Source organism: Petaurus breviceps, unplaced genomic scaffold, assembly GCF_028583685.1.
Source record: "Petaurus breviceps papuanus isolate PSGF00001 unplaced genomic scaffold, PetGlider_PUasm1.0 90638, whole genome shotgun sequence".
Taxonomy (NCBI): domain Eukaryota; kingdom Metazoa; phylum Chordata; class Mammalia; order Diprotodontia; family Petauridae; genus Petaurus; species Petaurus breviceps.
Window position 1 is genome coordinate 6,601,416 of NW_027187295.1, and position 21,546 is coordinate 6,622,961.

Below are 21,546 nucleotides of genomic sequence, written 5' to 3' on the forward strand. Positions count from 1 at the left end.
TTAGAATATAATTTACCTTTGTTTAGTACCTTGTTTCCATTAATTCATGTATTTTTATTTCAAAGTTTCTAGGAAGCTCTTATATTTTTTAGCAGGAATGTTTAGTAGTTTTCTATTTCATCAAAAGTTAATTCCCTCTTTCTCCATCCAAGATTACACCTTTTGCTCTCTATTATGTTGTATTCCAAGCTTTCCTCTTCTTTAGGTGGTGGTTTCTAAATTTTGTATGATTCTGACTATGACTCCTTGGCAATTGAATTCTTGATTTTTGTCTGTTTGTAGTATTACTCTTTAAACTGAATGCTGTGACTTTTCAATATGACGTTTGTAATAGTTTTCATTTTGTAAATTATTTTAGGAGGTGACCTGTGGAATTTTTTTTCTCTTTTCACATTATGCTCCATATATAAGAAATCTGGACAATTTTATTTTGCTAATTCTTGAAATATGATGTTTAGTTAGGCAGCTAAATGATTCATAAATTTTACTTCCTTGATCTATTTTCCAGTTTGGATGATTTTGCTATGCTATGCTTTCTTTTTATTAGTCCTTTGACTTTTTTGATATGCCATGCTATCTTGTGAAATCATTAATTCTTTTTATTCAATTATAATTTCCAGAGAGATTGTTATTGGATAAAATTTTGTGACTCTTCTGTCAAATTGCTGATTCTATTTCTACTTCTTTCTTCCATAGCTCTCATTTTGTTTCTTTTTTCCCTCTAGCATCTCATTTGTTTAAAAAAAATAAGTCTTTTAAAAATATACATTCATTTATTTAGGAATTCTAAATGAACTCATGTCCAAACTATATTTATCTTTTAGGCTTTGTTTAGAGATGTCTTAGAGTAATTATTTTCTTCTGGTCTGACTTCCTGAGAATTTCTGTCAAATTGGTTTTTATGGTAGGATTATTGTTTTGTTTGCTTGTGCATTCAGCCATGCTACTGTTTCCTTGGTGCATTGAGTGTCAAGTTATTTCAGAATTTCTGGGACACCTAAGTTCTCAGCATTTGCAAAGTGGTCTGATCCATGACAAAATCTGAGCACTAGGGGCAGCTAGGTGGAGCAGTGAAAAGAGCACTGGCCCTGCAGTCAGGAGGACCTGAGTCCAAATCTGGCCTCAGACACTTAACACAAAAACGAGCCATGTGACCTTGGGCAAGTCACTTAACCCCAACTGCCCTCCAAAAAGCAAAAAAAAAAAAATCTGATCACTGTCACATCTGAGCTAGGTAATATTCTATCATGGGTTTGTATCTGAGCATCACAACTATGTGTTTGCCTCTGCTTAGATCTGTAGATTTCTGCTAGACTCAGAAAGTACCTGTCAGTTTGAGAGCTCTTCTGTCTCAAAGGGAGAGCACTGCAGGTTCCCATTTGGTCTGGGATCCTTGCCCTAGTTATTCTGCTACAAGATTCAGATTTGATTTGTGTTTGGATCTGAATCTCCTACTCTGCTTCAATACTGGGCTCAGAATCACATAGTTTCTGTTATTTCTGAATTTGTTGCTGACACAGTATACATCCTGGGCCATGCAACTGCAGCTGCACATCACCATTGAATGACTTTTAAGTGAATATTGCCTCCTTAGTGTATCCTTTATTTGTGAACCAGAACTGGTTGTTGAATGAAAGAGCTTCCAGTTGTCAAAAGTTACTGCACACCAGACATGATTCCCTCTTTGTAAATCCAGGACTTTTCTTACCCTAGTACACAGACACATCTATCTTTTAGTCCCTAACTATAATGTTCTGTCCAACTGTTCTGCTCCTTATTAGACCTACTCTCCAATCTCTATAGACCTTTCTGTCTTTCTCTGCCAATAACAGCTGAAAAAAAAATTGTTCCCTATGATTTTTTCCTTGGATTTCCCAATCACCAGGGATTAATCTCATTAATTTTCTAGATCTTTATGAAAGAATTGTGCTGGAAAGGTTTGTTACACTTCATCTTGATACCAAACCATCTTAACTCCTCTTCTGACTCACATTTCTTAAAGAGTTGCCAAAAGAACTGAGAGGTTATGTGATTTGTCCAGGGATTTGACCTCAGGTTTACTGAATTGGATGTCATCCCTCTATCCATTATGAATTTTCCATTCATTCTCACTCTTTGCCTCTCTATCTCTCTGTCTCTACATGGCACATGCTCAGATCATTTAAGATTGAGGCACTCTTAGGGGATTTATTTTCAAATATATTTTTCATTCTTAATTTGCCTATCATAGATGGCAGGGCATATTTCTGTTGGTTGAGGTTGCTTGCAGCTTTATTTTCTTATTATTTTGCTGCATTTTAAGTTCCAAACTATCTCCCTCCCTCCCTCCCTCCCAACACTGCATTAGAGAAGGTCAACATTAGACACAGATTTATACATATATGTAAAACCATACTATGCATTCTCCCATTTATCAGTTCTTTCTCTGGAGGTGGATAGCATTTTCCTTCATAGGCCCTTTGTAATTAATTTGAGTGTTAAGAATACTCAAATAAATTGGTTGTTCACAATTATTCTTTAAATAATATTGATGTTATGACATTCTCTCATTCAGCTCATTTTGCTTTTCGTTTTTTCATGTCAGTCTTTTAATGTTTTTTTTTCCTAAAATCATCCAGCTCATCTTTTCTTACAACACAAGTATTCCATCACAATCATATGCCACAACTAGTTTAGCTATTATAAAGCCAATTATGAGCAGCTCTCCTGAGGACTACTGCTCTGACTAACTTTAAGGATCTTAATCACATAGTAGAGTGAAATCTCTATTCAGCAATAAACTAAAGCAAAACATTCAAGAAACTAAAGCACAACATTCATAACAATATAACAACTTATTACTAAGGTGGCCACATAGTCTTAAACAAAACAGATCATTCAGTAAGTCACAATCTCCCTAATCAATATAGAGTACCAAGTCAAGTCTTCCTTCATATTTTTGGTTTCCAGTCATCCTTAAGCCAATCATCCTTAACAGGTAGCAGAGAGTATGAACACCATCCACCCCTAGGTCACAGTAAGTTACAGTATCATCAGTCAGCATTGAGTACCCAAGTAATATCTTCTTTCATCTTAACTCCAGTCTGACTTCCAAACTCTAGGGCTCCCCTTCCACGGGCTGGCTATTCCCAGTTCTTGCCTGGATTCACTCCACTGCTGCCTGGATTCACAGGTAGGCACTTCTTTGATTCTGTTTCATATATCAACTTATAGGGATAGCTCTTAGAAGTTTCTGTTTCTAGGAAGACAAAGCTTAACAGAGTGTAGCAGCAAGTACCCTAGCATCCCCAGGATGGTTGCTATCACAGATTCTTTGATCTGCTTTTTTAAAGGAAAGCAACTCAAAAAGTGTTAATAATTGTACTTTAATCAAACATATATCATTTGCCTGGTTCAGGGGGAAAAGTCAGCACCTGGAACAGAAAATACAAACAGAAGTTACAAGCAAAAAAAAATACAGACAGAGAAAATAACACAGTTCAACAGACCAACAGAAAGGGCTTCTAGCTGTCTGACCATCACATACACACACTGTTAGTTAGCAGAGGGAAGCACCAACATCTAGGTTTTCAAAACTGGTGTCTCAATTTCTGCCCAGAGTCTCATCTGGTAAAATCACACAACTTTTCCTGTAAGTGAACCCCAAAGCAAAACCTCATCTCAGATGCATATATACATACATACATACTTATGTATCTATCTATCTATCATCTATCTATCTATCTATCTATCTATCTATCTATCTATCTATCTATCTATCTATCTATCTATCTATCTATCTATAACCTTCTCCAGGATCAGAGAACATCAGAAACCTCATGACCCACTGTCTGATTACAAAGTAACAAGGTGTGGGTCTTCCTGAAAAACAAGCCTCCCCTAAGCAAGCTTCTCCTGTTGGGCTCTGCTTCCCTTCAGCAAACTCCTCCCACCACAGGTTCCATGTGACCACATTCAGCCTATTGGAGGTAGAGTATATTTTCAAATCAGGGAAGGTCCTCAGAGTCACTTAGGTTTATTAAGGGGCAGGGAATACCTTCAAATTCCCATTCCCATTACACAGAACTACAACAATATTTACACACATTGCTGACACTATCATCTCAATTCACTTTCAGTCTGATAAAATAACACAAACCAAGAGAAAAGCTCGTGTCTGAGAAATCAAACACAAAGCAGCAGTAAAGTCCCAGGACTTCTGTAAACAGCAGTAAAGCCCTATTTCAGAACTTCTGTATCAGCAGTAAAGTCCTCTTTCAAAAGACAAAATGCTTTGTTCTCATAAAGTAACATCAACCCAGACAGAACACGCAGAGAGAGTCCTGAAATCACTAACATTCTCTGTCTTAGATCTGCTTGGCCCAATCTCATGCTCAAACTCTTCTCTGCTCTGTTCTTTACTGTTCCTCCTTTCTGGTTCTACCCTTCTTGTTCTGCTATTTCAGCAAGCTCTTCTCACCATGGGCTCCATGTTATGACATTAGGCCTATTAATGGCAGCGGAGGTCTCCAAACTCCCTTAGGCCTATTAAGGACAACACAATGTATACTGTTTCCAACAAAGACTTGACACAATCAAAGGTGAGGCTCAAAGGCACTTGACTAGCTGAAACAAGCAGCAAAGTATTACTTTACTTGCCATTACAACTATTCCCTAATTGATGGGTATGCCCACATCTTTATAAGTACCAGACTGGAACAGTCTCTTTTTGGTAGTGTGCAAGGGTGAATGTATATTTCAAACACAGTGTTACACTATTTTCTGTAAAATTTTCTGGATGACAGATCGATTTCCCATTCTCCTTAGCCCCTGTGACCTTTATGTATAAGTATATACGTACATACATACGCACATGGACACATACATTTGGAAGAAATTTAAAGAAAGCAAATAAAATAGTTAAATACAAGGCAGTTTGGAAGGAAAGAGGATTTGGGAAAGGTAGTGCTTCTGAATCTTGAAAGACAGGGATTCTATGATGAGAAGGTAAGAAGGAAATGCATTCAAGGAATGCAGGCACAGAGATGCAAGATAGAGTGCCATGTGTTAGTAGCAGAGAAAAGGCCAAATGATAAAATGCTTCAAAATGCAAATGTTTTAATTCAACAATATATTCTATGCTTAGTATGCTTTATTTTAAACTTGAAAACATTCCATGAAATGAAAAAGAGAATATTAAAACTTCAGCACATATCTGCAAACAGAATATTCATTTAAATTTTATTAGATCCCACAGCCAAAACATCAATTTGTGGCCATTCCTACATTGCTGCCTTAGCAAAACCCCACAGGCTCTGCATATTCAAAACTCCCCCATCTTAGAAGTGATTCCCTGAGCCAGCTTTCTTACTAGATTCTTTGAATGTGTAGCTTCTCACTTACCTGACCTTAAGTTATTTGTGGCTTTCTTTAAATATTCTCTCCTTCCCCTTGTTTTGCACTACTACCACTCCCACTTTCTGAAAATTCAGGTGCTGGCCTTGGGCCTATTCCTCAATAGAATTCATAAAGCTGTAAGATTTCTGTTTAGCTGAACCTTTGCTAGCAGATTACATTTTCCTGTCCTTTGAGATCAAAAGTACAAAAGATAAAAAGGAACATTTACAATGTCCCCTGAAAAATAATGAAGCTGTCTTGCTTTAAGTGAAAAAAAAATGACATAAATTTTGTTTGAAAGGATATGGGGTTTAAATATTTTAGAGCACTCAGCCAGACACCCTTGGGGAAGTCTGAGCACAGAGCTTCTCACCCCATGATGGTAACCATATTAATCAAAGTGTTTGTTTAAAGTGGAAGGTCACTTAGATCTAATGGCAGTGGACTTTTGTTGGAATCCAGACGAAGCTTATGTGACTGGCCAAGTCCCATCACTTCTCTTGAGCTTTGCTGATGTCTAAACTCCATTTAAGTTATGAATTTTCTAATATTATTCCATTTAGATTAGAATCACACAATCTCTGAGTTCTCAGGTAACTCAGAGGTCATCTAGTCCAATCAGTAACTGAATACTGATCCTCTCTACAACATACTCAACAAATAATCATCCAGCCATGGATGAATAGATTTCTGAAAAAGGATAAACCACTGCATCTCAAGCTAGGCCATTCCACTGCTGGATATCTTTAGTTGGTACGAAATGTTTTCATTATGTCAATTTGTCTACAATTTTGTTACTTCCAATCATTGTTTCTAGTTTTTCTCTCCATGTCCTCAGGTAAGCAAATCAGCTACCCAGTTTCCTCTGGGAATAATATTTTTCTATTTTAGAGATTTGAAGATGTATGATTAGCACATATCTCTTAAATGACCTGCCAATGCATCAGACAAATCTGGTGAACTTGAGAGCTTATTAACTACATGAATCAGAAGCCCAAGGGATTATGGACTTCAAGCACAATGCAAGATTGTAAAAACCTTTGAAAAAAATATTCTGACTCAACAGAAAAGGAAATTCTGCAATCCTTACTCTTTAGGAGAAATGAACTTCTCAATACCTTTGTGATATATATATATATATATATATATACATACATACATATATATATATATATTACTAGGAATATGAAAACACAATAGATTTTGCTCTTAAGAATCTTATCTTCATTTGGAAGAAATCATATGCATTACCAATAAGTACAAACAAATGTCAGACTAACAATGCCAGATTCTCCCAATATTTCCTAGGTCAAAAGCATATTACTGTATGGGTTTGTGGCTATTATTTTTATAAGTTATGTGTGACTTTATGGGTCTGCCAAAAGGTGACTCACACAGAAGCATAAAAAATATGTCTACTCCCTTCTGTTAACCCTTCTCCAAGGGGATTTTGGTTCCTGCTAGGAGAGAATGCCAGAGATTATAACCTTGAGAGTAGTCACTATTATCTCCTCACAAAAGGGGTGTCTGGATGAAATTATATCTATTTATCCCTCAAACACTCCTTCATTCCATCTGAGCCATACATTGGGATGATATCACTAACTGCATCTCCAAATTAACTATGTATTTAAATTCCCTAACTAAAAACTTTCATACTTCTTCAGTTAATAATAATAGTATTCATATAATGCTTTAAAGTTTGCAAGATGCTTTTACATATATTATCTCACTTGATCCTCACATTAACACTGTGAGGTACATGCTATTATATCTATTTTACAAATGAGGAAACTGAGCTTAAGACAGGAAGTGACTTGCCCAAGCTCATAGAGCTAGGTAGTACCTGAAGCAGGATTTGCACTTAGACCTTCCTGACTCCAAGTCTAATACTCTACCGTGGTATGGCAGTTATCTGACCATAACCTCCCATCATTCCATTTCTTCTTCTGCCTCATCATTTTTAAACCTATTTTTCACCTTTATTAAGATATACCTCCTTGAATTTCTAAGTATTTCTTCATACTTTCACAGACCATTACCTCCACTCAATCCTTCTCCACCCCACCCCAATCATCCATAGTTCCTGCACATTATCTTCCAGACAGACCTGTTCTCTTTTATCAAATTTACTATATATGTCCTTGTGGTTTGGTTGTTTATATACCTGCTTTCTCTCTTCAATTTCAGTCAAGAAAAATGCCTATTTTTTCATCATTGTGTTATGCTACTATGGTTTCATCATTGGGTTATATCACTCATAATATCTTATAGATAGACGATCATAATTAAATATTTGTGCAATGAATGAGTGTATAAAATACTAGAAAGAATAGGAATTGTGGCATTTAAGTAGTTGAGAAATCAGCAATAGGAAAGTTATTATTTGCCTCAACAATTATCTCGTTGTTGTTTTAAATTTAGAATGTATATTTCCAAATAACTTATGACCATGGTTTTCAAAGAAGCTAATATTAAAACAGAATGGATGGTTCACAAGAGCAAATGGCAAGAGGAAATAAGAGAGCAATATGAGAATTTGCCTATGTGAAAAAGAGAGCCATCACCTTTCCCAATATACTCTTCTGGGATCTTGGAAGATGCCAAGTCAACAACTTACACCTCCTCTGGAATGATCTAAAATCATGCAGGTCATAGGATCATTGTTCTAAAGAATCTGAGTACTTCAAAACACATAGAGCCAAAGATTATTTTCAAGTAATGTATTTTATGAATTCATCCTTTTTTAAGACTCAGCACAGGAGCTTCATGGACAATAAAATACTGTTTATTCACTTCTCAAGTTCCTGAAATACTTTTCAGTCAATCAAGGAACCCTTCTGCTATGATTATTTCTCTATGGATTTGTAGAGGAAATATGTATGATATTCTACTATTTGTTTAAAGTACATATTTTTGGACCAAACCAAAAGGTTTCACAATACTTTACTACCATGTTTCTCTGTTTCCCAGGGGGTAATGGTGGCTCCATAGAACAAAGAGGCCAACTTCCTATACTGAATGTTTTCATCTCCATTTGAAGACTTTAGGAAGTTTAAAAGTTTTCTGTGTATTTTTTTTCAATCAGCTATAATGCTTCAATATCAACTTCTTCTGCAAGCAGAAATCTAGGCTTCATCTTATATTTTTAGTAAGCCATAAGGAACTGTCTCTATATTTTAAAGAATTGATTAACCAGTATATGAAGGAAGATAGGTGGTATAGTGGGGAAAATGCTAGTCCTAGAGTCAAGGAGTTTGAAATATGGCCTCAAACACTAACTACATGTTTGATCCTGGCAAGTCACTTCACCATATTTGCCTCAGTTTCTTCATCTGTAAAATGAGCTAAAGAAAAAAAGGCAAACCATTCCAGTGTCTTTTCCTAGAAAACCCCAAATAGGGTCATGAAACTTGAACTAAAACAACTGAACAGCAACTAACCATGATATTCTCTTATCACCTAGCTCTATTCCTTCTGTTCATATGAAGAATTCTCTCCACATTTAGAGAATTTAGAACAGTCTGGAAAACTTTTGGATGTCTAACATGCTTACTTCATTTTTCATTTTATTTCATATTTTATAATTTCATTATTCTATATTCATTTTCATTCATTATATTTAAAAGAAAGGTTTCCAACTTAAATGCAATTCATTCTAACTCCCCCCCCCATTTTACAGATGAGGAAATTTTCAAATAGGTATATGAAGTAACTTACCTATGGTCCTAAAAGCAGTAAGGAGCAGACCTGGGCTTTGAACCCAGGTCTTCTGTTGCCAAATCCAATTCTCTTTCTATTATGGCACATGAGGTTCTGCTATTATTTTAAAACCATTCATATATTCTCTTTAAAAAAAAATATTGTATGTTGTGTGGTTTTATGGGTTCTATGAATGAATTTCAAAAGTCAGAACACTTAAGAAATATTCTTTATAAGAAGATTGGAGTTCAAAAGGGAATCAGTCCAAGAAGATATCAGTCTTGCTCTTCTCATGTGCCTCTCAAAAAAAGGAAGGATCATAGGATTATAGATTTATAGCTGGAAGGGACTGTACAGTCAGAGCCCAACCTTACCTTTTTTACTGATGAGGAAACTGAGGTTAGAAAAGTTAAGTGATTCATCCACGATTATACGTTAATGTCAGAAGTGGATGTGAATCTAGGTCTTCCTGACTGTGCATCTCAAGGAGGAAGTAAGGAGCAGAAAAATAAGGGAAACCTCAGCAATTGGGTCATGTAAGAGAATGGAATAACCAGAGACAAGAAACACTTCATTTATTCAAGAATACAGGCTCTTTGAAAGTGAGGATTTTGTTGTTTTTCTGACTATTATTGTTATTATCATGTATGTGTTTTTCTCTTAACATCCCTACTTCCTAGTTCAATGCCTGGCAAATAGTAGGTTTTTATAATAAATATTTATTGGATTGAATTCCTTGACTCAAAAGAAGTGCCTATTATTTTCTTGGAGTGATAAAGCAAAATCCCAGATTCTACTTAAGTCATTGAATTCTATAAGGACATAATTTGTTTATTTCCATTGTTGATTAGCTTTATCCTTCTAACTCCCTAAGTGTAATGAGTGGTCTTCAAAATTCCACATTTGTGCTCCTGTATTCTTCTCTTCAGGGCAGCTAGGTGGCATAGTAGATACTGTACTAGGCCTTAAGTCAGGAAGACTCATCTTCCTGAGTTCAAATATGGCCTCAGACACTTCCTAGTTGTGAGGCCCTGGGCAAGTCATCTTCATCATCTGTAAAATGAACTGGAAAAGGAAATGGTAAGTCAGCTTAGTATCTCTGCCAAGAAAACCCCAGATGAGGTCATGAAGAGTTGGACATGACTGAAATGACTCAACAAAAGTCTTCTCTCCTCTCCTCTCCCTTCCTTTCCTCTCCTCTCTTCTCCTCTGCTCTCCTCTTCCCTTTTCTTCTTTCCTCTTCTCTTTCCTTCTCTCCTTTTCTCTTCCCACTTTTTCTCCTCTTTTCCCTTTTACTCACTTTCCCTCTTATTTTTTTCTTTTATCTTTCTTCACAATTTCATCAACACCCATGATTTCTACTGTCACCTATGTGTTTATAACGTCAAAATCATTATCTTCCACTCCAAATTCTCTCCTGAATTCTATTCTCACATTTCCAACTATTTTCTTGACATCTTTATGTGACTGTGCCACCAGGGCAAAATCAGTAGATACAAATTAACTGATCATATTTCCCCCAAATTTCCCTCTTTGCCTTATTGCCTATTGATGGTATCACCATCCTCTCTTTCATAAAGATATCTAAATTCAGTCAACTATGATTTTCTCCCATCTAGTGCAATTGAAGGCTACAAAAAAGACAGTGTGTCCAGGCCTAGAAATGAGATTATATAATATGAATTTATAGCTGACCTAATCTTCATGGTTTCATAAGTAGCTCCATTCAACGTGTGAATTAAAGTGAAGGCATACAGTGGTGGTAGTATTTTAATTTAAAGTCGAGGCTTTGTGAGACATGATCTTATATAGGAGAAAGAAGGTGGCAAGAGAACCAAGTGCAAAGGGTAATATGCGGTTGAACTGGTTCACCAAGGAGTCAAGATAAGTAAGGAAGGAGAGTATAACCAGTGCAAAAGCAAAGTCCAGGGAAAGAACTGAGAATCAGAGGGACTGGAGGAAAAGGAATGGTTAAGAATAGGAATAGGGCTGCAAGGAATATGGACAAATGAAATTCTAAAATATCATGATCAAGATAAGTTTCAGAGTTTAGAAACAAGGAATAATTATGGGTGACAACATAATAAAGGATATACACATCTCTATTTCTCATATGCTTATAGATATCTTTAATTTCTTCCTCTGAAAACTGCCTGTTCATATCCTTTGACCATTTATCAATTGGGGAATGACTTGTATTCTTAAACATTTGACTCAATTCTCTGTACATTTTAGAAATGAGTCCTTTATCAGAGACATAGGTAATAAAAATTCTTTCCTAATTTTCCACTTCTCTCCTAATCCTGGTTACATTGGCTTTGTTTATAGAGATGCTTTTCAATTTAATGTAATCAAAATGATCCATTTTGCATTTTATAATGCTCTCTAATTCTTGTTTTGTCATAAAGTCTTCCCCTTTCCACATATCTGACAGGGAAACTACTCCTTGCTTTCCCACATTGCTTACAGTTATCAGCCTTTATAGCCAGATCATGCACACATTTAGACTTGATTTTGGTATATGTTGTTAGATAATGGTCTATGCCCAGTTTCTGCCATACTATATTCCAGTTTTCTGAGCAGTTTTCAAATAGTGAGTTCTTATCCCAAAAGCTGGGGTCTTTGGGTTTATCAAACAGCATATTACTTTAGTCATTGATTGCTGAGTCTGGTGTACCCATCTATTCCATTGATCCATGACTCTATTTCTCATCCAGTACCAAGTAGTTTTGAGAACTGCTGCTTTATAGTGCAGATTAAAATCTGGTATAGCTAGTCCACCTTCCCTAGCATTTCTTTTCATTAATTCCCTTGATATTCTGGACCTTTTGTTCTTCCAAATGAATTTTGTTACCATTTTTTCTAGCTCTTTAAAGTAGTTTTTTGGCAAATTGATTGGTATGGCACTAAATGTATACTTTAATTTAGGTAAAATTGTCATTTTTATTATATTAGCTTGACCCAGCCATGACCAATTGATGTCTTTCCATTTAGTTAGATCTGAATTTATTTGTGTGAAAAGTGTTTTGTAGTTGTGTTCATATAGGTCCTGAGTTTGTTTTGGCAAGTAGATCCCCAAATATTTTATAATGGCTTCAGTAACTTTAAATGTGATTTATCTTTCTATCTCTTGGTGTTGAATTTCATTAGAAGTATAAAAGAATGCCGAGGATTTATGTGGGTTTATTTTATATCCTGCAACTGTGACAAATTTATTTATTGTCTCAAGTAGTTTTTTATTTGATTCTCCAGGATTCTCTAAGTATATCATCATATCATCTGCAAAGAGTGATAGCTTGGTCTCTTCTTTGCCTAATTTGATTCCTTTGATTTCTTTTTCTTCTCTAATTGCTACTGATAACATTTCTAGTACCAGATTGCATAAGAGGGGTGATAGTGGAAACCCTTGTTTCACCCCCGATCTTATTGGAAATTCTTCTAGCTTATCCCCATTACATGTAATACTTGGTGATGACTTTAAATAGATGCTACCTATTATTTTAAGGAAGGCTCCATTTATTCCTATACTCTCTAGTGTTTTTAATAGGAATGGATGTTGTATTTTGTCAAAAGCCTTTTCTGCATCTATTGAGATAATCATGTGTTTTTTGCTACTTTTATTGTTGAGATGATCAATTATACTGATGGTTTTCCTAATATTAAAACATCCTTGCATTCTGGAATAAATCCTACCTGATCAAAGTGTATTATTCTTGTGATAAGTTGCTGTAGTCTTTTTGCTAATATTTTATTTTAAAATTTTGCATATATATTCTTGAGAGAAATTGTTCTATTATTTTCTTTCTCTGTTTTATCTCTTCCTGATTTAGGTATCAGTATCATATTTGTGTCATAAAAAGAATTTGGTAGGACACCCTCTTCGCTAATTTGCCTGAATCATTTGTAGAGTATTGGAATAAATTGTTCTTTAAATGTGTGAGAGAATTCACTAGTAAATCCATCTGGCCCTGGAGATTTTTTCTTAGGGAGTTAGTTCACTGATGACTTGTTTGATTTCTTTTTCTGAGATGGGGTTATTTATGTAATTTACTTCCTCTTCAGTTAATCTGAGCAATTTATATTTTTGTAAATATTTATCCATTTCACTAAGATTGTCAAATTAATGTGTGTACAACTGGGCAAAATAATTCCTAATTATTGTTTCAATTTCCTCTTCATTGGTGGTAAATTCACCCTTTTCATTTTTTATACACATAATTTTGTTTCTTTATTTCTTTTTTTTACCATATTGGCTAAGATCCTATCAATTATTTTGGTTTTTTCATAAAACCAGCTCTTAGTTTTATTTGTTAATTCAATAGTTTTCTTAATTTCAATTTTATTAATCTTTCCTTTGGTTTTCAGTATTTCTAATTTAGTATTTAATTGGGGATTTTCAATTTGTTCTTTTTCTAGCTTTTTCAATTGCATGATGAATTCATTGACCTCCTTTTTCTCTAATTTATTCATGTATGCACTCAGGGATATAAAACTTCCCTTAAGAACTGCCTTTGCTACATCCCACAAATTTTGGTATGTTTTCTCATGATTTTCATAAACTTGAATGAAGTTACTGATTGTTTCTATGATTTCTTGTTTGACCGACTCATTCTTTAGTATTAAATTATTTATTTTCCAATTAGTTTTTAGTCTGTCTTTCTATGGCCCTTTATTACATATGATTTTTATTGCATCATGATCTGAGAATGATGCATTTAATATTTCTGCCTTTCTGCACTGAATTGTGAGGTTTTTATGTCCTAGTACATAGTAGAATTTTGCGTATGTGCGATATTCCTCTGAGATTAGGTATATTCCTTTTTATCCCATTCAGTTTTCTCCAGAGATCTATCATACCTACTCTCTCTAAAATTCTATTCACCTCCTTACCTTCTTTCTTGTTTATTTTGAGGCTGGATTTATCAAGTTCAGAGAAGGGGAGATTAAGGTCCCCCACTAGTATAGTTTTGCTATCCATTTCTTCCTCTAATTCCCTTACCTTCTCCTCTAGGAATTTGGATGCTATACCACTTGGTGTATGGTATATGTTAAGTAATGATATTGCTTCATTCTCGATGGTGCCTTTTAGCAGGATATCATTTCCTTCCTTATCTCTTTTAATTAGATCAATTTTTGCTTTGATTTATCTAAGAATTGCTACCCCTGTTTTTTTTTTTCCTTTAGCTGAGGAATGGTATATATTACTCCAGCCTTTTACCTTTACCCTGTGTGTAACCCTCTGTTTCAGATGTGTTTCTTATAACAGCATGTTGTAGGATTATGGTTTTTAATCCATTCTGCTATCCACCTCCATTTTATGGGAGAGTTCATTCCATTCACATTCACAGTTATGATTACTATCCCTCTATCCTATTCTCTTCCCTATTTATGCTTGTATTTTTTTCTCCCTTTCTCCCTTCCCCTCCTTAAGAGTTTTCCTATTGACTGCTGCCTCCTTCAATATTTCCTTCTTATTAGCCCCCTTCCCTTTTACTGCCCTTTCACCTTACTTCTTCCCTCCCTTCTAACCACCCCTGCCCTTTCAGAGCCCTTCTCCCCTCCTACTACCTGTAGGATATTTTTATACTTAATGTAGTATGTTATTTCTTCTTCACACCAAGAGTGACAGGAACAAATCTAATGCAAAGCTCCTCTCCCTCCCCTCTTTCCCTCTATTTTGATATGTTTTCTGTCTCTTCTCCATAGAGTCCTATGCTTAACTGTTTGTGTTATTCCCTCCTTGAACCAGAACCAATGAGGGAAAAGCTCCTATAATACTCATCTCCCTCCCTTCTTTTCCTCTGCTATATTGTTTTTATGCCTCTTTGTGTGGTATAATTTACACTTTTCTTCTTCATTCTTTCCTCTTCTTCAATTGCAGTCCCTTTGTAGCCCTTAATAAAGTTTTTTTTATAGTCATTTTGTGTAATTTATACTTACACCCTATACTTGTCTATAAACAGTTTGCTCTTATTAAATAACAGGATGTGTGTGTGTGTGTGTGTGTGTGTTTTCCTTGTTTACCTTTCTATGTCTCTCTTGGGTCTTGTAATTGTAGGATGAATTTTCCATTGAACTCTGACTTCTTCATCAGCAATGTCTGGAAATCTGTTATATCGTTGAACGACCATCTCCTTGCCTGGAAGAATATGTTCAGTTTCGATAGGTAGGTGATCCTTGATTGTAACCTGAGCTATTTTGCCTTGTGAAAAATTGTATTCCACTACCTCTAATATTGCAGTGTAGAGGCTGCTAAATCCTGTGTGATCCTCACTGTGGTTCCTTGATATTTGAATTGTTTATTTCTGGCAGCTTGATGTATTTTCTCTATTACCTGGTAGTTCTGGAGTTTTGCCACAACATTTCAAGGACTTTTCAGTTTGGGATCTCTTTCAGGAGGTGTGGGGTAGATTATCTTCCTTTCTATTTTACCCTGAGATACTAGAATCTCAGGGCAGATTTTCTTGATCAGCTCTTGGAGTATGTTGTCCAGGCTCATTTTTTCATCATGATTTTCTGGCAGGCCTATGATTCTCAGATTCTCTCCAGGATCTGTTTTCCAGGTCAGTTATTTTTCCATTGAGATATTTTACCTCTTTTTCTAATTTTTCATTCTTGATGTTTTGTTTGACTAGTTCTTGGTTCCTCATAGAGTTATTTGCTTCAATTTGGTTGATTTTAGTTTTTAGCAAATTATTTTCCTTGGTTGGTTTTTGGAGCTCCTTTTCCATATCACACATTTTTCTTTTTAAAGAGCAGTTTTCTTCATTGTAATGTTTTTCTAATTTTGCAATTTTGATTTCAAAAGTATTATTCATTTTGTCTTCTATCTTTCTCATTTGGTTTTAAAAGTTCCTTTTGAGCTTTCTGTGCTTGAGACCAGTTCCCTGTTGATGCTTCAGCTATGGGTTTGGAGACAACACTGTCTCCCTCTGAATTTGGTTCCTCTCTTTGATGATAGTAGGGCCCCAGAGTCTTTGTCTTTGCAGTCTACTTTCTACCCATTTTGAGGCAGGGCCCCAGTCATGCCCTTCTTCAAGGGTTCCCAAGGCTTTAATGTTTAGGGTTTTTCCCTGGGGCAATAATTACTATGTTTTCAGGGGCAGGGGCAGGGGTTGGAGCAGCCAGGGTTTACTCTGTTATCCTGGTCCCTGGAGATCCAGATAGGGGCTTTTTAAATTTCTGTGCTATGGATTGGTAGTCCCGGGAGTATTTGCTGCCCCTGCCAATGGCCCTGAATTTTATTATGACCTTGCTCCGTCCAGTCCCAGTCCTTGGTTGATAGGCCTGGTAATGACCCTTGTGGTTGGTGGGATGACTTGCCAGCACATTGAAAAGGCCTCCTCCCAGCCTGCCTCTGCACACCGCGGCATCCTGGCCTGCCTCTGTGTGCCAAGGGGTTGACCTCCTGTCCTGCCTCTCTCTATGGCACAGGGTTGGCCTATATGCATCTGTATATGTAACCAATGTAGAGTGGAGGAGTACATCATGGAAAATGATAAGAAAGGGAGATAATTTCAGCTTGGGCAAACTCCTAAAAATTAATAAACAGGAAAAGGTTGCCATCATAGTAACTAGTTACTTGCATAATACTGGCCACCTACTGCCTTAAGGTCAGATGTGTAACATTTTGCCCCTCCTCCAGAGTTATCTGTTATCTTTAAAGGGGAGGATTGGGTGACTAGATTACCTGTTACTGCTTTTGGCACCCAATAACGTTCCCTTGAGTTTAAGGGTCTTACCCTGCATTCCAATTCCATTTCACCACTAACAGACCAATTAGTTTTTACAAAGGAAAATTTGATTCAAAGGTATAAAGCAATTATACAAATAGCTTAGTTCAGTTCCAGTAGAGAGCAATCCTAGTTCCATGTCTAAAATACTCCTTAGGCTCAAAACCGAGATGACTTTGCTTCTCAGAACTTTTCCACTGGATTGGTTGGACACAAGATTCTACTCGAAATGCTAGCTCAAAAGTCACCATGGTTTGAACTTCCACGTCCAATGGGATTACTGTTGACATATGAAACAGGATAAAATGAAACAAAAGAAGACAAACATTCACAGCCATGTGATCTAAAAGGAGAGAAATAGAAAGGCTAACCACTATTCCAGATGTGATGTAACCCCCATGATGGGAGTGAACCATGATCTTCATTCCCTGAATGTACCAGGAAAGACCTCACATGTTAAGGTGCCTTTGGGGACTGCTCAGAATAACTAACATGGAAGAACCCTGAATCTACTAAAGGTGGGTCAGGATTGCCTCCCTCAAATGGCTGTGTAACCAGAAAAGGTGACATTCTTAAAACTATGTTACTGCTTCAGTACTCTTTCCTAAATACTTTCTTCTCATTTCATCAAGAGGCTAAAGATCACAATTCACTCACAGTGTGGGTACCATGAAATGAATTCGTGATGGGGAAAAAGGATTCTTTTTCCTTCTCTCTCTCTTTGTTGTTGTTTTCGTTCAGTTGTTTTGGTCATGCCCAATATGATGTCTTCATGACCTCATTTGGGGTTTTCTTGGCAAAGATACTGGAGTAGTTTGCCATTTCCTTCTCCAATGAATCTAGTGGATCCATTTTGTCAGGCAATCAGAGATTAAGAGACTTAACAGGGTCACACAGCTAGGAATTATCTGAGACTGGATTTGAACTCAGGGCTTAGTGCTTTATGCATTGAGCCACTAAGTGCCTCTCTCTTCTACCCTGATTCATAGAAATGGAGCTAGATGGATGTTTGTTTCTGTCCTGTAGGGTTTGTACTCGATTTTAGTTCCTTGGAGCCAAGATTTCAGGCAGGATGATGCATCCAGTCAGTACATCAGAGAAAACCAGAGAAGTCAGGGTACATGGTACTAGAATCTAACAGGGGTTTTGGACTAGGAAATGGGGACTGGTGTCTATGGGAATTGAGTTAATCTATGGCATTATGTATAATCACAAATATACAACTTTACTCTCCTACCATGTGGGAAGCACATTTAATCTCCATGTTAAGCAATTTGAACATGCTCAAACAAGCCTGGTTATATTTGTTTTATTTTAAATCTTGATGAAAAAGTGAATTATTAATTTGTTTTCTTGCAAATAGTATTTTGATATATAGTTGTTTTAAAATTACTTTTTTTTGCATTAAAAACAACCCTAGATTTTCAGTTTTACTTGATGAGGAAGAAATTTTACAAAGTGAAAATGAAACAATCCTACAGTAGTGTTCAGAAAATGTATCAAGGGTCCTAGAAGGCAGAATTATAATCCCATAATTTAAAAGCTTGAAAGGGATCTTACAGATCATTTAGTCTTCCTCTTGAATTTTACATATGGCAAAGCTAAAGCTAGGAAGAGTTAAGTGATTTATCAAAGACCATGTTTCTTGATAGTGACAAACCCCAGACAAGTATTTGGAACTTTCCAGACCCAACCCAGTACTTTTTCTATCATATTAGAGCAAATTATTTAATTCCTAATATCACAGTGCTACATTAATGAACTATAATATTAGTAATAGTTATAATAACCTTTTCTTCCTTCCCAGTTTCATGCCTTTTGTATTCCATTACACGGTTTTGTTGAATCTTGAATGACTTGGCTAGTTGAAAGGTCATCAAACTAATTTATGCTTATAAAATATCTACAAATATAATAACAACAACATTAGCTAGCATTTATATTTTGCTTTACAATTTGCAAAGTACTTTACACATGTATTTGAATAACACAAAGGGACACATAGGAAATAGGTTTTTCAAAGGTTATAGGATGTCTCAATTCTAAAGATGGAAAAGTGAAATAGAAACAAAAGTGCTAAATGTCTAAACTAATTCTTCTTAAAAATGGTGGATTTTATGCATCAATCAGTTTAGAACTATATAATAAATTACATGATGATACTTGCATTTTTTTTTTTGCTTTTTGTAGGGCAACTGGGGTTAAGTGACTTGCCCAAGGTCATGCTAGTAAGTGGTAAGTGTCTCAGACTGGATTTGAACTCTGTTCCTCCTGACGCAAAGGCCAGTGCTCTATTCACTGTGCCACCTATCCTCCTTGATACTTGCATTTTAATATATACGGAAGAGTGCTCCATGTGGTAACTTAATAAATAATTGACAGTTAAATGATGCTCATCATAGCTCTAAAGTTGACATCTGGTATTTGCTTTGACCTATTTTAAAAATCTTCTTTCATTAGACTATTAGTTTCTTGAAAATAAAGAGTATTTTGTGTCTCTCTTTGTATCCCCTGTTCTTAGCACAGTGCCCGGGACATGAGAGGTGTTTCATAAACACTCCTTGACTCTTGAAGCAGGAATAACATGAAATTGCTTTTGTGAAATAGAATGCAGAATTCCACAATGAAAGAATTCTTTACCTGAGTGACAGTCACCACCAACTAATAGTTTCTAATTGCTGCTATTTTTAGGGAAAATGATTAGTTGTATCTGTAAATCACCCATCTCTGAGGGCACTTGTAACTAGGTAACCAGATGAATGCTGTTTCTAGATTCAAGTACTTGGAGAAAGGGATCTACTTTATCTATGCTATGTACTGTTAAACCATACTTCAAAATTTTAGTAAAGAACCACCAGATTTGCTCACTAGGGGCTTTCAAGTAGCTTAGTATTCACTGAAGATATAAACAGAGTCTACACATGGAAAGCCGATTTTTTTTCTTCTTGCAACTTGCATGTTTGGCTTTTGGGGAGGAGATGTATGCCCAATATTATGGACATATACATGTGATTCATACATCTTCCTCTTAAGTTCAATTCTGATGATTTATTGTGGTATAAATGTGATCCTGGGTTTTCAAAGGCTATAAAAGCACAGTATTAGCTCTGAGATATCCAAAGAAGCTGGACAAGTTTTGTTTGCAGACCTGGTATTAGGATATTTGTTTAGCATCTAAGAAAATGTCTATTAATGTTAAAATTCTGAGGAGAACTGACCAAATTTGAACAGGTTCTCTCTCTAGTTTTGCTTCACCATGGAATAAAATTCCAAGGAAATCTCTAAAACAAAACATAACTATGACTCATATCTAGGTTTTTTCCATATGTGAATCTGGTCAGTCAATAAATATCCATTAAACACCATGCTCCAGGAACTGTGCAAAGCACTGGGAACACAAATAAGAATAATAAAGCCAGTCCCTGCTCTCAAGGAGTTTACAATCTAGTAGGAGAAGACAACACAAAAAAAAGGAGCTTAAAAGGGTGCTAGGGAAGGGAGGTTAGCTAGCACAGGGGCAAGATGGAATAGTCCAAAGGATGCCACATGTTTTTTCCTTCTTGACTCTGCCACCACAAGAGTCCTCTTCTCAGTTCTTCTGTCTCTAGCCTGGAAATTCTCCTTATATATGATCATTAGCTGTTCCCCTTCTTGTTGCAGGAGTTCATGAGCTCTAGGGTTCACAAGTTGTGAGGTTAACATGTTCTGTTTCTTAACAGACTTGATACAAGGCTCAAAAGAAACTTGAACTGAAACAAGGTGTTAATTCAATAGCTGAAACAAGGTGTGAACTACTTCTGTGCTTGCCAATACAATGGGTGAATCATACAATATTGGTTGCTGATCCATGTATGATATGAATACACACACACACACAAACAAATATACACACATCTCCATGGGAGACTGTGATAGATAGATATACATATACATGTACATATGCATGTACATGTGCAAATACATGTGCATTATACATATACACATACATGTATGTGTATGCATATACACATACAATCCACATAATATATTAATATTATACATGATCCATCATAGATCATATATACATGCATAGCATATACAATATATATGCACATTGTGCATACCATATTCTGTGTGTGTTAGCTATGTGACCCCATGCAAGTCACTTAACCCTGTTTACCTCAGTTCCTGATCTATAAAATGAGCTGGAAAATAAAATGGAAAACCATTTCTGTATCTTTGACAAGAAAACCCCTAATGGGGCAATAAAGAGTCAAATATGACTAAAACTACAGAACAAAAGTAACAAGTAGATAGAAAGAGAGATAGATTCACATATAGATATATGTATGTATACAAATATATGTGAGTATTAACCTTTTCATAATTTATCCTCCTCACATGGTCACATTTCTAAGCATAAACCTAATTTCTCCCAGATTACAATGAGGTTTTTCAGAGCCTGTATTTCTTTGATACTCTTACTTCAGTTAAAAGGAATATTTATATACATATACATGCATGTATATATATGCATATATGTATTTGAATGTTTATACATACATATAAAAATAAAATTGTACAGAAAATATGTGTGCATAATATTTATATGTAATATTTAAATATTACATGTGATATCTATATTTTAAAAGTAATTCATTCAACACAGTTGTACTGTATATTTAGTCCATGACAAATACTTTAGAAAGTGAAAATAAGACTATATAGATCATACCTTTAAAGAACTTAATATACT